We start from the raw sequence: 13,692 nt of genomic DNA, 5'->3' as shown, positions 1-13,692 counted from the left end.
AGAACTGGTAAAAACAAGATCAAACTTGTTTGGGGCCTCAGATATCCAGTCCTTAAAGAAAAATATCCAAATGAAATAAACCACAAAGGTAAACTTGCTTATTGTTCATTGTTTCAATTGAATTAAATTCTTAGCACAAGGTCATACAATTAAACAAGATTCGTTGTGTGGCAAGGATACATTTTGGAGCACCTGGTAAACGTGATTCCAACAGACAATGGGCTTGTGAGTTTCTGTAGTGTAGTGGTCATCACATTCGCTTTACACGCGAGAGGTCCTCGGTTCGAAACCGGGCAGAAACATGCTTTTTTTTTTTGTCTTTGTTTACAGTTTTGGAAAAACAACTTGTCAATGTACTCAGAAAACATGATGTCATTTCTGCCCAGTTTAAAGCCAGACCAGCATACTTTGTTACAATTTGCAATCACTCAAATCCAAAATACCTTCTTAAGCCTCCTTGTGCAAAACAAAAAAACAAAAGCTCTTTCTGCCCGGTTTCGAACCGAGGACCTTTCGCGTGTGAGGCGAACGTGATAACCACTACACTACAGAAACTTGGATATGGCACAATACGTTCAAAAAGATTCTCAAACTAAGACCCAACGTTTTTGCATTGTATAATATGCATTGTTTAGGATGCTTTGCATTTTATAATAAAGAAAGAAAAATGCCCAGAGGATTTCAAAAAACAAAACTAGTTTGCTTGACCTTTTGTGTTTCATTTAAGATCACTTCAGAGCGCAGACTGATTGCACTCTACAGGATTAATATGGACAGTGTTGTGTTTTACGAAACAAAGCAATGACAGCCACTTGCATAGCTGCTTGATGCTTTGCTGGGAGTCAGTATTATAATGCAAAAGAAAAACAGGGATTGTTTCTGCTCGGTATCGAACCGAGGACCTTTCGCGTGTTAGGCGAACGTGATAACCACTACACCACAGAAACCTGACATGACAGCACAGGTTCTCTATAGAACTGGTAAAAACAAGATCAAACTTGTTTGGGGCCTCAGATATCAAGTCCTTAAAGAAAATTATCCAAATGAAATAAACCACAAAGGTAAACTTGCTTATTGTTCATTGTTTCAATTGAATTAAATTCTTAGCACAAGGTCATACAATTAAACAAGATTCGTTGTGTGGCAAGGATACATTTTGGAGCACCTGGTAAACGTGATTCCAACAGACAATGGGCTTGTGAGTTTCTGTAGTGTAGTGGTCATCACATTCGCTTTACACGCGAGAGGTCCTCGGTTCGAAACCGGGCAGAAACATGCTTTTTTTTTTGGTCTTTGTTTACAGTTTTGGAAAAACAACTTGTCAATGTACTCAGAAAACATGATGTCATTTCTGCCCAGTTTAAAGCCAGACCAGCATACTTTGTTACAATTTGCAATCACTCAAATCCAAAATACCTTCTTAAGCCTCCTTGTGCAAAACAAAAAAACAAAAGCTGTTTCTGCCCGGTTTCGAACCGAGGACCTTTCGCGTGTGAGGCGAACGTGATAACCACTACACTACAGAAACTTGGATATGGCACAATACGTTCAAAAAGATTCTCAAACTAAGACCCAACGTTTTTGCATTGTATAATATGCATTGTTTAGGATGCTTTGCATTTTATAATAAAGAAAGAAAAATGCCCAGAGGATTTCAAAAAACAAAACTAGTTTGCTTGACCTTTTGTGTTTCATTTAAGATCACTTCAGAGCGCAGACTGATTGCACTCTACAGGATTAATATGGACAGTGTTGTGTTTTACGAAACAAAGCAATGACAGCCACTTGCATAGCTGCTTGATGCTTTGCTGGGAGTCAGTATTATAATGCAAAAGAAAAACAGGGATTGTTTCTGCTCGGTATCGAACCGAGGACCTTTCGCGTGTTAGGCGAACGTGATAACCACTACACCACAGAAACCTGACATGACAGCACAGTTTCTCTATAGAACTGGTAAAAACAAGATCAAACTTGTTTGGGGCCTCAGATATCCAGTCCTTAAAGAAAAATATCCAAATGAAATAAACCACAAAGGAAACTTGCTTATTGTTCATTGTTTCAATTGAATTAAATTCTTAGCACAAGGTCATACAATTAAACAAGATTCGTTGTGTGGCAAGGATACATTTTGGAGCACCTGGTAAACGTGATTCCAACAGACAATGGGCTTGTGAGTTTCTGTAGTGTAGTGGTCATCACATTCGCTTTACACGCGAGAGGTCCTCGGTTCGAAACCGGGCAGAAACATGCTTTTTTTTTTGGTCTTTGTTTACAGTTTTGGAAAAACAACTTGTCAATGTACTCAGAAAACATGATGTCATTTCTGCCCAGTTTAAAGCCAGACCAGCATACTTTGTTACAATTTGCAATCACTCAAATCCAAAATACCTTCTTAAGCCTCCTTGTGCAAAACAAAAAAACAAAAGCTGTTTCTGCCCGGTTTCGAACCGAGGACCTTTCGCGTGTGAGGCGAACGTGATAACCACTACACTACAGAAACTTGGATATGGCACAATACGTTCAAAAAGATTCTCAGACTAAGACCCAACGTTTTTGCATTGTATAATATGCATTGTTTAGGATGCATTGCATTTTATAATAAAGAAAGAAAAATGCCCAGAGGATTTTAAAAAACAAAACTAGTTTGCTTGACCTTTTGTGTTTCATTTAAGATCACTTCAGAGCGCAGACTGATTGCACTCTACAGGATTAATATGGACAGTGTTGTGTTTTACGAAACACAGCAATGACAGCCACTTGCACAGCTGCTTGATGCTTTGCTGGGAGTCAGTATTTTAATGCAAAGGAAAAACAGGGATTGTTTCTGCTCGGTATCGAACCGAGGACCTTTCGCGTGTTAGGCGAACGTGATAACCACTACACCACAGAAACCTGACATGACAGCACAGGTTCTCTATAGAACTGGTAAAAACAAGATCAAACTTGTTTGGGGCCTCAGATATCAAGTCCTTAAAGAAAATTTTCCAAATGAAATAAACCACAAAGGTAACTTGCTTATTGTTCATTGTTTCAATTAAATTAAATTCTTAGCACAAGGTCATACAATTAAACAAGATTCGTTGTGTGGCAAGGATACATTTTGGAGCACCTGGTAAACGTGATTCCAACAGACAATGGGCTTGTGAGTTTCTGTAGTGTAGTGGTCATCACATTCGCTTTACACGCGAGAGGTCCTCGGTCCGAAACCGGGCAGAAACATGCTTTTTTTTTTGGTCTTTGTTTACAGTTTTGGAAAAACAACTTGTCAATGTACTCAGAAAACATGATGTCATTTCTGCCCAGTTTAAAGCCAGACCAGCATACTTTGTTACAATTTGCAATCACTCAAATCCAAAATACCTTCTTAAGCCTCCTTGTGCAAAACAAAAAAACAAAAGCTGTTTCTGCCCGGTTTCGAACCGAGGACCTTTCGCGTGTGAGGCGAACGTGATAACCACTACACTACAGAAACTTGGATATGGCACAATACGTTCAAAAAGATTCTCAAACTAAGACCCAACGTTTTTGCATTGTATAATATGCATTGTTTAGGATGCTTTGCATTTTATAATAAAGAAAGAAAAATGCCCAGAGGATTTCAAAAAACAAAACTAGTTTGCTTGACCTTTTGTGTTTCATTTAAGATCACTTCAGAGCGCAGACTGATTGCACTCTACAGGATTAATATGGACAGTGTTGTGTTTTACGAAACAAAGCAATGACAGCCACTTGCATAGCTGCTTGATGCTTTGCTGGGAGTCAGTATTATAATGCAAAAGAAAAACAGGGATTGTTTCTGCTCGGTATCGAACCGAGGACCTTTCGCGTGTTAGGCGAACGTGATAACCACTACACCACAGAAACCTGACATGACAGCACAGGTTCTCTATAGAACTGGTAAAAACAAGATCAAACTTGTTTGGGGCCTCAGATATCCAGTCCTTAAAGAAAAATATCCAAATGAAATAAACCACAAAGGTAACTTGCTTATTGTTCATTGTTTCAATTGAATTAAATTCTTAGCACAAGGTCATACAATTAAACAAGATTCGTTGTGTGGCAAGGATACATTTTGGAGCACCTGGTAAACGTGATTCCAACAGACAATGGGCTTGTGAGTTTCTGTAGTGTAGTGGTCATCACATTCGCTTTACACGCGAGAGGTCCTCGGTTCGAAACCGGGCAGAAACATGCTTTTTTTTTTGGTCTTTGTTTACAGTTTTGGAAAAACAACTTGTCAATGTACTCAGAAAACATGATGTCATTTCTGCCCAGTTTAAAGCCAGACCAGCATACTTTGTTACAATTTGCAATCACTCAAATCCAAAATACCTTCTTAAGCCTCCTTGTGCAAAACAAAAAAACAAAAGCTGTTTCTGCCCGGTTTCGAACCGAGGACCTTTCGCGTGTGAGGCGAACGTGATAACCACTACACTACAGAAACTTGGATATGGCACAATACGGTTCAAAAAGATTCTCAAACTAAGACCCAACGTTTTTGCATTGTATAATATGCATTGTTTAGGATGCTTTGCATTTTATAACAAAGAAAGAAAAATGCCCAGAGGATTTCAAAAAACAAAACTAGTTTGCTTGACCTTTTGTGTTTCATTTAAGATCACTTCAGAGCGCAGACTGATTGCACTCTACAGGATTAATATGGACAGTGTTGTGTTTTACGAAACAAAGCAATGACAGCCACTTGCATAGCTGCTTGATGCTTTGCTGGGAGTCAGTATTATAATGCAAAAGAAAAACAGGGATTGTTTCTGCTCGGTATCGAACCGAGGACCTTTCGCGTGTTAGGCGAACGTGATAACCACTACACCACAGAAACCTGACATGACAGCACAGTTTCTCTATAGAACTGGTAAAAACAAGATCAAACTTGTTTGGGGCCTCAGATATCCAGTCCTTAAAGAAAAATATCCAAATGAAATAAACCACAAAGGAAACTTGCTTATTGTTCATTGTTTCAATTAAATTAAATTCTTAGCACAAGGTCATACAATTAAACAAGATTCGTTGTGTGGCAAGGATACATTTTGGAGCACCTGGTAAACGTGATTCCAACAGACAATGGGCTTGTGAGTTTCTGTAGTGTAGTGGTCATCACATTCGCTTTACACGCGAGAGGTCCTCGGTTCGAAACCGGGCAGAAACATGCTTTTTTTTTTGGTCTTTGTTTACAGTTTTGGAAAAACAACTTGTCAATGTACTCAGAAAACATGATGTCATTTCTGCCCAGTTTAAAGCCAGACCAGCATACTTTGTTACAATTTGCAATCACTCAAATCCAAAATACCTTCTTAAGCCTCCTTGTGCAAAACAAAAAAACAAAAGCTGTTTCTGCCCGGTTTCGAACCGAGGACCTTTCGCGTGTGAGGCGAACGTGATAACCACTACACTACAGAAACTTGGATATGGCACAATACGTTCAAAAAGATTCTCAAACTAAGACCCAACGTTTTTGCATTGTATAATATGCATTGTTTAGGATGCTTTGCATTTTATAATAAAGAAAGAAAAATGCCCAGAGGATTTCAAAAAACAAAACTAGTTTGCTTGACCTTTTGTGTTTCATTTAAGATCACTTCAGAGCGCAGACTGATTGCACTCTACAGGATTAATATGGACAGTGTTGTGTTTTACGAAACAAAGCAATGACAGCCACTTGCATAGCTGCTTGATGCTTTGCTGGGAGTCAGTATCATAATGCAAAAGAAAAACAGGGATTGTTTCTGCTCGGTATCGAACCGAGGACCTTTCGCGTGTGAGGCGAACGTGATAACCACTACACCACAGAAACCTGACATGTACAGCACAGGTTCTCTATAGAACTGGTAAAAACAAGATCAAACTTGTTTGGGGCCTCAGATATCCAGTCCTTAAAGAAAAATATCCAAATGAAATAAACCACAAAGGAAACTTGCTTATTGTTCATTGTTTCAATTGAATTAAATTCTTAGCACAAGGTCATACAATTAAACAAGATTCGTTGTGTGGCAAGGATACATTTTGGAGCACCTGGTAAACGTGATTCCAACAGACAATGGGCTTGTGAGTTTCTGTAGTGTAGTGGTCATCACATTCGCTTTACACGCGAGAGGTCCTCGGTTCGAAACCGGGCAGAAACATGCTTTTTTTTTTTGTCTTTGTTTACAGTTTTGGAAAAACAACTTGTCAATGTACTCAGAAAACATGATGTCATTTCTGCCCAGTTTAAAGCCAGACCAGCATACTTTGTTACAATTTGCAATCACTCAAATCCAAAATACCTTCTTAAGCCTCCTTGTGCAAAACAAAAAAACAAAAGCTGTTTCTGCCCGGTTTCGAACCGAGGACCTTTCGCGTGTGAGGCGAACGTGATAACCACTACACTACAGAAACTTGGATATGGCACAATAGGTTCAAAAAGATTCTCAAACTAAGACCCAACGTTTTTGCATTGTATAATATGCATTGTTTAGAATGCTTTGCATTTTATAATAAAGAAAGAAAAATGCCCAGAGGATTTCAAAAAACAAAACTAGTTTGCTTGACCTTTTGTGTTTCATTTAAGATCACTTCAGAGCGCAGACTGATTGCACTCTACAGGATTAATATGGACAGTGTTGTGTTTTACGAAACAAAGCAATGACAGCCACTTGCATAGCTGCTTGATGCTTTGCTGGGAGTCAGTATTATAATGCAAAAGAAAAACAGGGATTGTTTCTGCTCGGTATCGAACCGAGGACCTTTCGCGTGTTAGGCGAACGTGATAACCACTACACCACAGAAACCTGACATGACAGCACAGTTTCTCTATAGAACTGGTAAAAACAAGATCAAACTTGTTTGGGGCCTCAGATATCCAGTCCTTAAAGAAAAATATCCAAATGAAATAAACCACAAAGGTAACTTGCTTATTGTTCATTGTTTCAATTAAATTAAATTCTTAGCACAAGGTCATACAATTAAACAAGATTCGTTGTGTGGCAAGGATACATTTTGGAGCACCTGGTAAACGTGATTCCAACAGACAATGGGCTTGTGAGTTTCTGTAGTGTAGTGGTCATCACATTCGCTTTACACGCGAGAGGTCCTCGGTTCGAAACCGGGCAGAAACATGCTTTTTTTTTTGGTCTTTGTTTACAGTTTTGGAAAAACAACTTGTCAATGTACTCAGAAAACATGATGTCATTTCTGCCCAGTTTAAAGCCAGACCAGCATACTTTGTTACAATTTGCAATCACTCAAATCCAAAATACCTTCTTAAGCCTCCTTGTGCAAAACAAAAAAACAAAAGCTGTTTCTGCCCGGTTTCGAACCGAGGACCTTTCGCGTGTGAGGCGAACGTGATAACCACTACACTACAGAAACTTGGATATGGCACAATAGGTTCAAAAAGATTCTCAAACTAAGACCCAACGTTTTTGCATTGTATAATATGCATTGTTTAGGATGCTTTGCATTTTATAATAAAGAAAGAAAAATGCCCAGAGGATTTCAAAAAACAAAACTAGTTTGCTTGACCTTTTGTGTTTCATTTAAGATCACTTCAGAGCGCAGACTGATTGCACTCTACAGGATTAATATGGACAGTGTTGTGTTTTACGAAACAAAGCAATGACAGCCACTTGCATAGCTGCTTGATGCTTTGCTGGGAGTCAGTATTATAATGCAAAAGAAAAACAGGGATTGTTTCTGCTCGGTATCGAACCGAGGACCTTTCGCGTGTTAGGCGAACGTGATAACCACTACACCACAGAAACCTGACATGACAGCACAGGTTCTCTATAGAACTGGTAAAAACAAGATCAAACTTGTTTGGGGCCTCAGATATCCAGTCCTTAAAGAAAAATATCCAAATGAAATAAACCACAAAGGTAACTTGCTTATTGTTCATTGTTTCAAATGAATTAAATTCTTAGCACAAGGTCATACAATTAAACAAGATTCGTTGTGTGGCAAGGATACATTTTGGAGCACCTGGTAAACGTGATTCCAACAGACAATGGGCGTGTGAGTTTCTGTAGTGTAGTGGTCATCACATTCGCTTTACACGCGAGAGGTCCTCGGTTCGAAACCGGGCAGAAACATGCTTTTTTTTTTGGTCTTTGTTTACAGTTTTGGAAAAACAACTTGTCAATGTACTCAGAAAACATGATGTCATTTCTGCCCAGTTTAAAGCCAGACCAGCATACTTTGTTACAATTTGCAATCACTCAAATCCAAAATACCTTCTTAAGCCTCCTTGTGCAAAAAAAAAAAACAAAAGCTGTTTCTGCCCGGTTTCGAACCGAGGACCTTTCGCGTGTGAGGCGAACGTGATAACCACTACACTACAGAAACTTGGATATGGCACAATACGGTTCAAAAAGATTCTCAAACTAAGACCCAACGTTTTTGCATTGTATAATATGCATTGTTTAGAATGCTTTGCATTTTATAATAAAGAAAGAAAAATGCCCAGAGGATTTCAAAAAACAAAACTAGTTTGCTTGACCTTTTGTGTTTCATTTAAGATCACTTCAGAGCGCAGACTGATTGCACTCTACAGGATTAATATGGACAGTGTTGTGTTTTACGAAACAAAGCAATGACAGCCACTTGCATAGCTGCTTGATGCTTTGCTGGGAGTCAGTATTATAATGCAAAAGAAAAACAGGGATTGTTTCTGCTCGGTATCGAACCGAGGACCTTTCGCGTGTTAGGCGAACGAGATAACCACTACACCACAGAAACCTGACATGTACAGCACAGGTTCTCTATAGAACTGGTAAAAACAAGATCAAACTTGTTTGGGGCCTCAGATATCCAGTCCTTAAAGAAAAATATCCAAATGAAATAAACCACAAAGGTAACTTGCTTATTGTTCATTGTTTCAATTAAATTAAATTCTTAGCACAAGGTCATACAATTAAACAAGATTCGTTGTGTGGCAAGGATACATTTTGGAGCACCTGGTAAACGTGATTCCAACAGACAATGGGCTTGTGAGTTTCTGTAGTGTAGTGGTCATCACATTCGCTTTACACGCGAGAGGTCCTCGGTTCGAAACCGGGCAGAAACATGCTTTTTTTTTTGGTCTTTGTTTACAGTTTTGGAAAAACAACTTGTCAATGTACTCAGAAAACATGATGTCATTTCTGCCCAGTTTAAAGCCAGACCAGCATACTTTGTTACAATTTGCAATCACTCAAATCCAAAATACCTTCTTAAGCCTCCTTGTGCAAAACAAAAAAACAAAAGCTGTTTCTGCCCGGTTTCGAACCGAGGACCTTTCGCGTGTGAGGCGAACGTGATAACCACTACACTACAGAAACTTGGATATGGCACAATACGTTCAAAAAGATTCTCAAACTAAGACCCAACGTTTTTGCATTGTATAATATGCATTGTTTAGGATGCTTTGCATTTTATAATAAAGAAAGAAAAATGCCCAGAGGATTTCAAAAAACAAAACTAGTTTGCTTGACCTTTTGTGTTTCATTTAAGATCACTTCAGAGCGCAGACTGATTGCACTCTACAGGATTAATATGGACAGTGTTGTGTTTTACGAAACAAAGCAATGACAGCCACTTGCATAGCTGCTTGATGCTTTGCTGGGAGTCAGTATTATAATGCAAAAGAAAAACAGGGATTGTTTCTGCTCGGTATCGAACCGAGGACCTTTCGCGTGTTAGGCGAACGTGATAACCACTACACCACAGAAACCTGACATGACAGCACAGGTTCTCTATAGAACTGGTAAAAACAAGATCAAACTTGTTTGGGGCCTCAGATATCCAGTCCTTAAAGAAAAATATCCAAATGAAATAAACCACAAAGGAAACTTGCTTATTGTTCATTGTTTCAATTGAATTAAATTCTTAGCACAAGGTCATACAATTAAACAAGATTCGTTGTGTGGCAAGGATACATTTTGGAGCACCTGGTAAACGTGATTCCAACAGACAATGGGCTTGTGAGTTTCTGTAGTGTAGTGGTCATCACATTCGCTTTACACGCGAGAGGTCCTCGGTTCGAAACCGGGCAGAAACATGCTTTTTTTTTTTGGTCTTTGTTTACAGTTTTGGAAAAACAACTTGTCAATGTACTCAGAAAACATGATGTCATTTCTGCCCAGTTTAAAGCCAGACCAGCATACTTTGTTACAATTTGCAATCACTCAAATCCAAAATACCTTCTTAAGCCTCCTTGTGCAAAACAAAAAAACAAAAGCTGTTTCTGCCCGGTTTCGAACCGAGGACCTTTCGCGTGTGAGGCGAACGTGATAACCACTACACTACAGAAACTTGGATATGGCACAATACGTTCAAAAAGATTCTCAAACTAAGACCCAACGTTTTTGCATTGTATAATATGCATTGTTTAGGATGCTTTGCATTTTATAATAAAGAAAGAAAAATGCCCAGAGGATTTCAAAAAACAAAACTAGTTTGCTTGACCTTTTGTGTTTCATTTAAGATCACTTCAGAGCGCAGACTGATTGCACTCTACAGGATTAATATGGACAGTGTTGTGTTTTACGAAACAAAGCAATGACAGCCACTTGCATAGCTGCTTGATGCTTTGCTGGGAGTCAGTATTATAATGCAAAAGAAAAACAGGGATTGTTTCTGCTCGGTATCGAACCGAGGACCTTTCGCGTGTTAGGCGAACGTGATAACCACTACACCACAGAAACCTGACATGACAGCACAGGTTCTCTATAGAACTGGTAAAAACAAGATCAAACTTGTTTGGGGCCTCAGATATCCAGTCCTTAAAGAAAAATATCCAAATGAAATAAACCACAAAGGAACTTGCTTATTGTTCATTGTTTCAATTGAATTAAATTCTTAGCACAAGGTCATACAATTAAACAAGATTCGTTGTGTGGCAAGGATACATTTTGGAGCACCTGGTAAACGTGATTCCAACAGACAATGGGCTTGTGAGTTTCTGTAGTGTAGTGGTCATCACATTCGCTTTACACGCGAGAGGTCCTCGGTTCGAAACCGGGCAGAAACATGCTTTTTTTTTTGGTCTTTGTTTACAGTTTTGGAAAAACAACTTGTCAATGTACTCAGAAAACATGATGTCATTTCTGCCCAGTTTAAAGCCAGACCAGCATACTTTGTTACAATTTGCAATCACTCAAATCCAAAATACCTTCTTAAGCCTCCTTGTGCAAAACAAAAAAACAAAAGCTGTTTCTGCCCGGTTTCGAACCGAGGACCTTTCGCGTGTGAGGCGAACGTGATAACCACTACACTACAGAAACTTGGATATGGCACAATACGTTCAAAAAGATTCTCAAACTAAGACCCAACGTTTTTGCATTGTATAATATGCATTGTTTAGGATGCTTTGCATTTTATAATAAAGAAAGAAAAATGCCCAGAGGAATTTCAAAAAACAAAACTAGTTTGCTTGACCTTTTGTGTTTCATTTAAGATCACTTCAGAGCGCAGACTGATTGCACTCTACAGGATTAATATGGACAGTGTTGTGTTTTACGAAACAAAGCAATGACAGCCACTTGCATAGCTGCTTGATGCTTTGCTGGGAGTCAGTATTATAATGCAAAAGAAAAACAGGGATTGTTTCTGCTCGGTATCGAACCGAGGACCTTTCGCGTGTTAGGCGAACGTGATAACCACTACACCACAGAAACCTGACATGTACAGCACAGGTTCTCTATAGAACTGGTAAAAACAAGATCAAACTTGTTTGGGGCCTCAGATATCCAGTCCTTAAAGAAAAATATCCAAATGAAATAAACCACAAAGGTAACTTGCTTATTGTTCATTGTTTCAAATGAATTAAATTCTTAGCACAAGGTCATTCAATTAAACAAGATTCGTTGTGTGGCAAGGATACATTTTTTCGAGCACCTGGTAAATGTGATTCCAACAGACAATGGGCTTGTGAGTTTCTGTAGTGTAGTGGTCATCACATTCGCTTTACACGCGAGAGGTCCTCGGTCCGAAACCGGGCAGAAACATGCTTTTTTTTTTGGTCTTTGTTTACAGTTTTGGAAAAACAACTTGTCAATGTACTCAGAAAACATGATGTCATTTCTGCCCAGTTTAAAGCCAGACCAGCATACTTTGTTAAAATTTGCAATCACTCAAATCCAAAATACCTTCTTAAGCCTCCTTGTGCAAAACAAAAAAACAAAAGCTGTTTCTGCCCGGTTTCGAACCGAGGACCTTTCGCGTGTGAGGCGAACGTGATAACCACTACACTACAGAAACTTGGATATGGCACAATACGTTCAAAAAGATTCTCAAACTAAGACCCAACGTTTTTGCATTGTATAATATGCATTGTTTAGGATGCTTTGCATTTTATAATAAAGAAAGAAAAATGCCCAGAGGATTTCAAAAAACAAAACTAGTTTGCTTGACCTTTTGTGTTTCATTTAAGATCACTTCAGAGCGCAGACTGATTGCACTCTACAGGATTAATATGGACAGTGTTGTGTTTTACGAAACAAAGCAATGACAGCCACTTGCATAGCTGCTTGATGCTTTGCTGGGAGTCAGTTTTATAATGCAAAAGAAAAACAGGGATTGTTTCTGCTCGGTATCGAACCGAGGACCTTTCGCGTGTTAGGCGAACGTGATAACCACTACACCACAGAAACCTGACATGTACAGCACAGGTTCTCTATAGAACTGGTAAAAACAAGATCAAACTTGTTTGGGGCCTCAGATATCCAGTCCTTAAAGAAAAATATCCAAATGAAATAAACCACAAAGGAAACTTGCTTATTGTTCATTGTTTCAATTGAATTAAATTCTTAGCACAAGGTCATACAATTAAACAAAATTCGTTGTGTGGCAAGGATACATTTTGGAGCACCTGGTAAACATGATTCCAACAGACAATGGGCTTGTGAGTTTCTGTAGTGTAGTGGTCATCACATTCGCTTTACACGCGAGAGGTCCTCGGTTCGAAACCGGGCAGAAACATGCTTTTTTTTTTGGTCTTTGTTTACAGTTTTGGAAAAACAACTTGTCAATGTACTCAGAAAACATGATGTCATTTCTGCCCAGTTTAAAGCCAGACCAGCATACTTTGTTACAATTTGCAATCACTCAAATCCAAAATACCTTCTTAAGCCTCCTTGTGCAAAACAAAAAAACAAAAGCTGTTTCTGCCCGGTTTCGAACCGAGGACCTTTCGCGTGTGAGGCGAACGTGATAACCACTACACTACAGAAACTTGGATATGGCACAATACGGTTCAAAAAGATTCTCAAACTAAGACCCAACGTTTTTGCATTGTATAATATGCATTGTTTAGGATGCTTTGCATTTTATAATAAAGAAAGAAAAATGCCCAGAGGATTTCAAAAAACAAAACTAGTTTGCTTGACCTTTTGTGTTTCATTTAAGATCACTTCAGAGCGCAGACTGATTGCACTCTACAGGATTAATATGGACAGTGTTGTGTTTTACGAAACAAAGCAATGACAGCCACTTGCATAGCTGCTTGATGCTTTGCTGGGAGTCAGTATTATAATGCAAAAGAAAAACATGGATTGTTTCTGCTCAGTATCAAACCGAGGACCTTTCGCGTGTTAGGCGAACGTGATAACCACTACACCACAGAAACCTGACATGTCAGCACAGGTTCTCTATAGAACTGGTAAAAACAAGATCAAACTTGTTTGGGGCCTCAGATATCCAGTCCTTAAAGAAAAATATCCAAAT

At 38.9% G+C, this 13,692-nt stretch overlaps 42 non-coding genes across 42 annotated transcripts; 14 read left to right on the top strand and 28 right to left on the bottom strand.

Annotated features, from left to right (window-relative positions):
- Positions 1 to 229: 229 nt before the first annotated feature.
- On the top strand, positions 230 to 302 carry trnav-uac (transfer RNA valine (anticodon UAC)). Its single transcript has one exon. It is a non-coding gene; the product is annotated as a tRNA-Val (tRNA).
- Positions 303 to 482: 180 nt separating this feature from the next.
- On the bottom strand, positions 483 to 555 carry trnav-cac (transfer RNA valine (anticodon CAC)). The gene has a single exon. It is a non-coding gene; the product is annotated as a tRNA-Val (tRNA).
- A 319-nt stretch (positions 556 to 874) lies between these two features.
- Positions 875 to 947, bottom strand: trnav-aac (transfer RNA valine (anticodon AAC)). Its single transcript has one exon. It is a non-coding gene; the product is annotated as a tRNA-Val (tRNA).
- A 255-nt stretch (positions 948 to 1,202) lies between these two features.
- trnav-uac (transfer RNA valine (anticodon UAC)) lies at positions 1,203 to 1,275 on the top strand. Its single transcript has one exon. It is a non-coding gene; the product is annotated as a tRNA-Val (tRNA).
- A 180-nt stretch (positions 1,276 to 1,455) lies between these two features.
- Positions 1,456 to 1,528, bottom strand: trnav-cac (transfer RNA valine (anticodon CAC)). The gene has a single exon. It is a non-coding gene; the product is annotated as a tRNA-Val (tRNA).
- A 319-nt stretch (positions 1,529 to 1,847) lies between these two features.
- Positions 1,848 to 1,920, bottom strand: trnav-aac (transfer RNA valine (anticodon AAC)). Its single transcript has one exon. It is a non-coding gene; the product is annotated as a tRNA-Val (tRNA).
- Positions 1,921 to 2,174: 254 nt separating this feature from the next.
- trnav-uac (transfer RNA valine (anticodon UAC)) lies at positions 2,175 to 2,247 on the top strand. Its single transcript has one exon. It is a non-coding gene; the product is annotated as a tRNA-Val (tRNA).
- Positions 2,248 to 2,427: 180 nt separating this feature from the next.
- On the bottom strand, positions 2,428 to 2,500 carry trnav-cac (transfer RNA valine (anticodon CAC)). Its single transcript has one exon. It is a non-coding gene; the product is annotated as a tRNA-Val (tRNA).
- Positions 2,501 to 2,819: 319 nt separating this feature from the next.
- Positions 2,820 to 2,892, bottom strand: trnav-aac (transfer RNA valine (anticodon AAC)). Its single transcript has one exon. It is a non-coding gene; the product is annotated as a tRNA-Val (tRNA).
- Positions 2,893 to 3,146: 254 nt separating this feature from the next.
- Positions 3,147 to 3,219, top strand: trnav-uac (transfer RNA valine (anticodon UAC)). Its single transcript has one exon. It is a non-coding gene; the product is annotated as a tRNA-Val (tRNA).
- Positions 3,220 to 3,399: 180 nt separating this feature from the next.
- trnav-cac (transfer RNA valine (anticodon CAC)) lies at positions 3,400 to 3,472 on the bottom strand. The gene has a single exon. It is a non-coding gene; the product is annotated as a tRNA-Val (tRNA).
- Positions 3,473 to 3,791: 319 nt separating this feature from the next.
- Positions 3,792 to 3,864, bottom strand: trnav-aac (transfer RNA valine (anticodon AAC)). The gene has a single exon. It is a non-coding gene; the product is annotated as a tRNA-Val (tRNA).
- A 254-nt stretch (positions 3,865 to 4,118) lies between these two features.
- On the top strand, positions 4,119 to 4,191 carry trnav-uac (transfer RNA valine (anticodon UAC)). Its single transcript has one exon. It is a non-coding gene; the product is annotated as a tRNA-Val (tRNA).
- Positions 4,192 to 4,371: 180 nt separating this feature from the next.
- Positions 4,372 to 4,444, bottom strand: trnav-cac (transfer RNA valine (anticodon CAC)). Its single transcript has one exon. It is a non-coding gene; the product is annotated as a tRNA-Val (tRNA).
- A 320-nt stretch (positions 4,445 to 4,764) lies between these two features.
- trnav-aac (transfer RNA valine (anticodon AAC)) lies at positions 4,765 to 4,837 on the bottom strand. The gene has a single exon. It is a non-coding gene; the product is annotated as a tRNA-Val (tRNA).
- Positions 4,838 to 5,091: 254 nt separating this feature from the next.
- On the top strand, positions 5,092 to 5,164 carry trnav-uac (transfer RNA valine (anticodon UAC)). The gene has a single exon. It is a non-coding gene; the product is annotated as a tRNA-Val (tRNA).
- A 180-nt stretch (positions 5,165 to 5,344) lies between these two features.
- Positions 5,345 to 5,417, bottom strand: trnav-cac (transfer RNA valine (anticodon CAC)). Its single transcript has one exon. It is a non-coding gene; the product is annotated as a tRNA-Val (tRNA).
- Positions 5,418 to 5,736: 319 nt separating this feature from the next.
- On the bottom strand, positions 5,737 to 5,809 carry trnav-cac (transfer RNA valine (anticodon CAC)). Its single transcript has one exon. It is a non-coding gene; the product is annotated as a tRNA-Val (tRNA).
- A 255-nt stretch (positions 5,810 to 6,064) lies between these two features.
- On the top strand, positions 6,065 to 6,137 carry trnav-uac (transfer RNA valine (anticodon UAC)). The gene has a single exon. It is a non-coding gene; the product is annotated as a tRNA-Val (tRNA).
- Positions 6,138 to 6,317: 180 nt separating this feature from the next.
- Positions 6,318 to 6,390, bottom strand: trnav-cac (transfer RNA valine (anticodon CAC)). The gene has a single exon. It is a non-coding gene; the product is annotated as a tRNA-Val (tRNA).
- Positions 6,391 to 6,709: 319 nt separating this feature from the next.
- trnav-aac (transfer RNA valine (anticodon AAC)) lies at positions 6,710 to 6,782 on the bottom strand. The gene has a single exon. It is a non-coding gene; the product is annotated as a tRNA-Val (tRNA).
- Positions 6,783 to 7,036: 254 nt separating this feature from the next.
- On the top strand, positions 7,037 to 7,109 carry trnav-uac (transfer RNA valine (anticodon UAC)). The gene has a single exon. It is a non-coding gene; the product is annotated as a tRNA-Val (tRNA).
- Positions 7,110 to 7,289: 180 nt separating this feature from the next.
- trnav-cac (transfer RNA valine (anticodon CAC)) lies at positions 7,290 to 7,362 on the bottom strand. Its single transcript has one exon. It is a non-coding gene; the product is annotated as a tRNA-Val (tRNA).
- A 319-nt stretch (positions 7,363 to 7,681) lies between these two features.
- On the bottom strand, positions 7,682 to 7,754 carry trnav-aac (transfer RNA valine (anticodon AAC)). The gene has a single exon. It is a non-coding gene; the product is annotated as a tRNA-Val (tRNA).
- Positions 7,755 to 8,008: 254 nt separating this feature from the next.
- Positions 8,009 to 8,081, top strand: trnav-uac (transfer RNA valine (anticodon UAC)). The gene has a single exon. It is a non-coding gene; the product is annotated as a tRNA-Val (tRNA).
- Positions 8,082 to 8,261: 180 nt separating this feature from the next.
- trnav-cac (transfer RNA valine (anticodon CAC)) lies at positions 8,262 to 8,334 on the bottom strand. Its single transcript has one exon. It is a non-coding gene; the product is annotated as a tRNA-Val (tRNA).
- A 320-nt stretch (positions 8,335 to 8,654) lies between these two features.
- trnav-aac (transfer RNA valine (anticodon AAC)) lies at positions 8,655 to 8,727 on the bottom strand. The gene has a single exon. It is a non-coding gene; the product is annotated as a tRNA-Val (tRNA).
- A 255-nt stretch (positions 8,728 to 8,982) lies between these two features.
- On the top strand, positions 8,983 to 9,055 carry trnav-uac (transfer RNA valine (anticodon UAC)). Its single transcript has one exon. It is a non-coding gene; the product is annotated as a tRNA-Val (tRNA).
- Positions 9,056 to 9,235: 180 nt separating this feature from the next.
- Positions 9,236 to 9,308, bottom strand: trnav-cac (transfer RNA valine (anticodon CAC)). The gene has a single exon. It is a non-coding gene; the product is annotated as a tRNA-Val (tRNA).
- Positions 9,309 to 9,627: 319 nt separating this feature from the next.
- On the bottom strand, positions 9,628 to 9,700 carry trnav-aac (transfer RNA valine (anticodon AAC)). The gene has a single exon. It is a non-coding gene; the product is annotated as a tRNA-Val (tRNA).
- Positions 9,701 to 9,954: 254 nt separating this feature from the next.
- trnav-uac (transfer RNA valine (anticodon UAC)) lies at positions 9,955 to 10,027 on the top strand. Its single transcript has one exon. It is a non-coding gene; the product is annotated as a tRNA-Val (tRNA).
- Positions 10,028 to 10,208: 181 nt separating this feature from the next.
- On the bottom strand, positions 10,209 to 10,281 carry trnav-cac (transfer RNA valine (anticodon CAC)). Its single transcript has one exon. It is a non-coding gene; the product is annotated as a tRNA-Val (tRNA).
- Positions 10,282 to 10,600: 319 nt separating this feature from the next.
- trnav-aac (transfer RNA valine (anticodon AAC)) lies at positions 10,601 to 10,673 on the bottom strand. Its single transcript has one exon. It is a non-coding gene; the product is annotated as a tRNA-Val (tRNA).
- A 253-nt stretch (positions 10,674 to 10,926) lies between these two features.
- On the top strand, positions 10,927 to 10,999 carry trnav-uac (transfer RNA valine (anticodon UAC)). The gene has a single exon. It is a non-coding gene; the product is annotated as a tRNA-Val (tRNA).
- A 180-nt stretch (positions 11,000 to 11,179) lies between these two features.
- trnav-cac (transfer RNA valine (anticodon CAC)) lies at positions 11,180 to 11,252 on the bottom strand. The gene has a single exon. It is a non-coding gene; the product is annotated as a tRNA-Val (tRNA).
- Positions 11,253 to 11,572: 320 nt separating this feature from the next.
- trnav-aac (transfer RNA valine (anticodon AAC)) lies at positions 11,573 to 11,645 on the bottom strand. Its single transcript has one exon. It is a non-coding gene; the product is annotated as a tRNA-Val (tRNA).
- A 257-nt stretch (positions 11,646 to 11,902) lies between these two features.
- trnav-uac (transfer RNA valine (anticodon UAC)) lies at positions 11,903 to 11,975 on the top strand. Its single transcript has one exon. It is a non-coding gene; the product is annotated as a tRNA-Val (tRNA).
- Positions 11,976 to 12,155: 180 nt separating this feature from the next.
- On the bottom strand, positions 12,156 to 12,228 carry trnav-cac (transfer RNA valine (anticodon CAC)). Its single transcript has one exon. It is a non-coding gene; the product is annotated as a tRNA-Val (tRNA).
- A 319-nt stretch (positions 12,229 to 12,547) lies between these two features.
- trnav-aac (transfer RNA valine (anticodon AAC)) lies at positions 12,548 to 12,620 on the bottom strand. Its single transcript has one exon. It is a non-coding gene; the product is annotated as a tRNA-Val (tRNA).
- Positions 12,621 to 12,875: 255 nt separating this feature from the next.
- Positions 12,876 to 12,948, top strand: trnav-uac (transfer RNA valine (anticodon UAC)). The gene has a single exon. It is a non-coding gene; the product is annotated as a tRNA-Val (tRNA).
- A 180-nt stretch (positions 12,949 to 13,128) lies between these two features.
- trnav-cac (transfer RNA valine (anticodon CAC)) lies at positions 13,129 to 13,201 on the bottom strand. The gene has a single exon. It is a non-coding gene; the product is annotated as a tRNA-Val (tRNA).
- Positions 13,202 to 13,521: 320 nt separating this feature from the next.
- On the bottom strand, positions 13,522 to 13,594 carry trnav-aac (transfer RNA valine (anticodon AAC)). The gene has a single exon. It is a non-coding gene; the product is annotated as a tRNA-Val (tRNA).
- Positions 13,595 to 13,692: the final 98 nt, after the last annotated feature.

Source organism: Denticeps clupeoides, unplaced genomic scaffold, assembly GCF_900700375.1.
Source record: "Denticeps clupeoides unplaced genomic scaffold, fDenClu1.1, whole genome shotgun sequence".
In the NCBI taxonomy this organism is placed as follows: domain Eukaryota; kingdom Metazoa; phylum Chordata; class Actinopteri; order Clupeiformes; family Denticipitidae; genus Denticeps; species Denticeps clupeoides.
The sequence above is the reverse complement of the archived record's forward strand: the minus strand, read 5'-3'. Positions and strand labels throughout refer to the sequence as shown.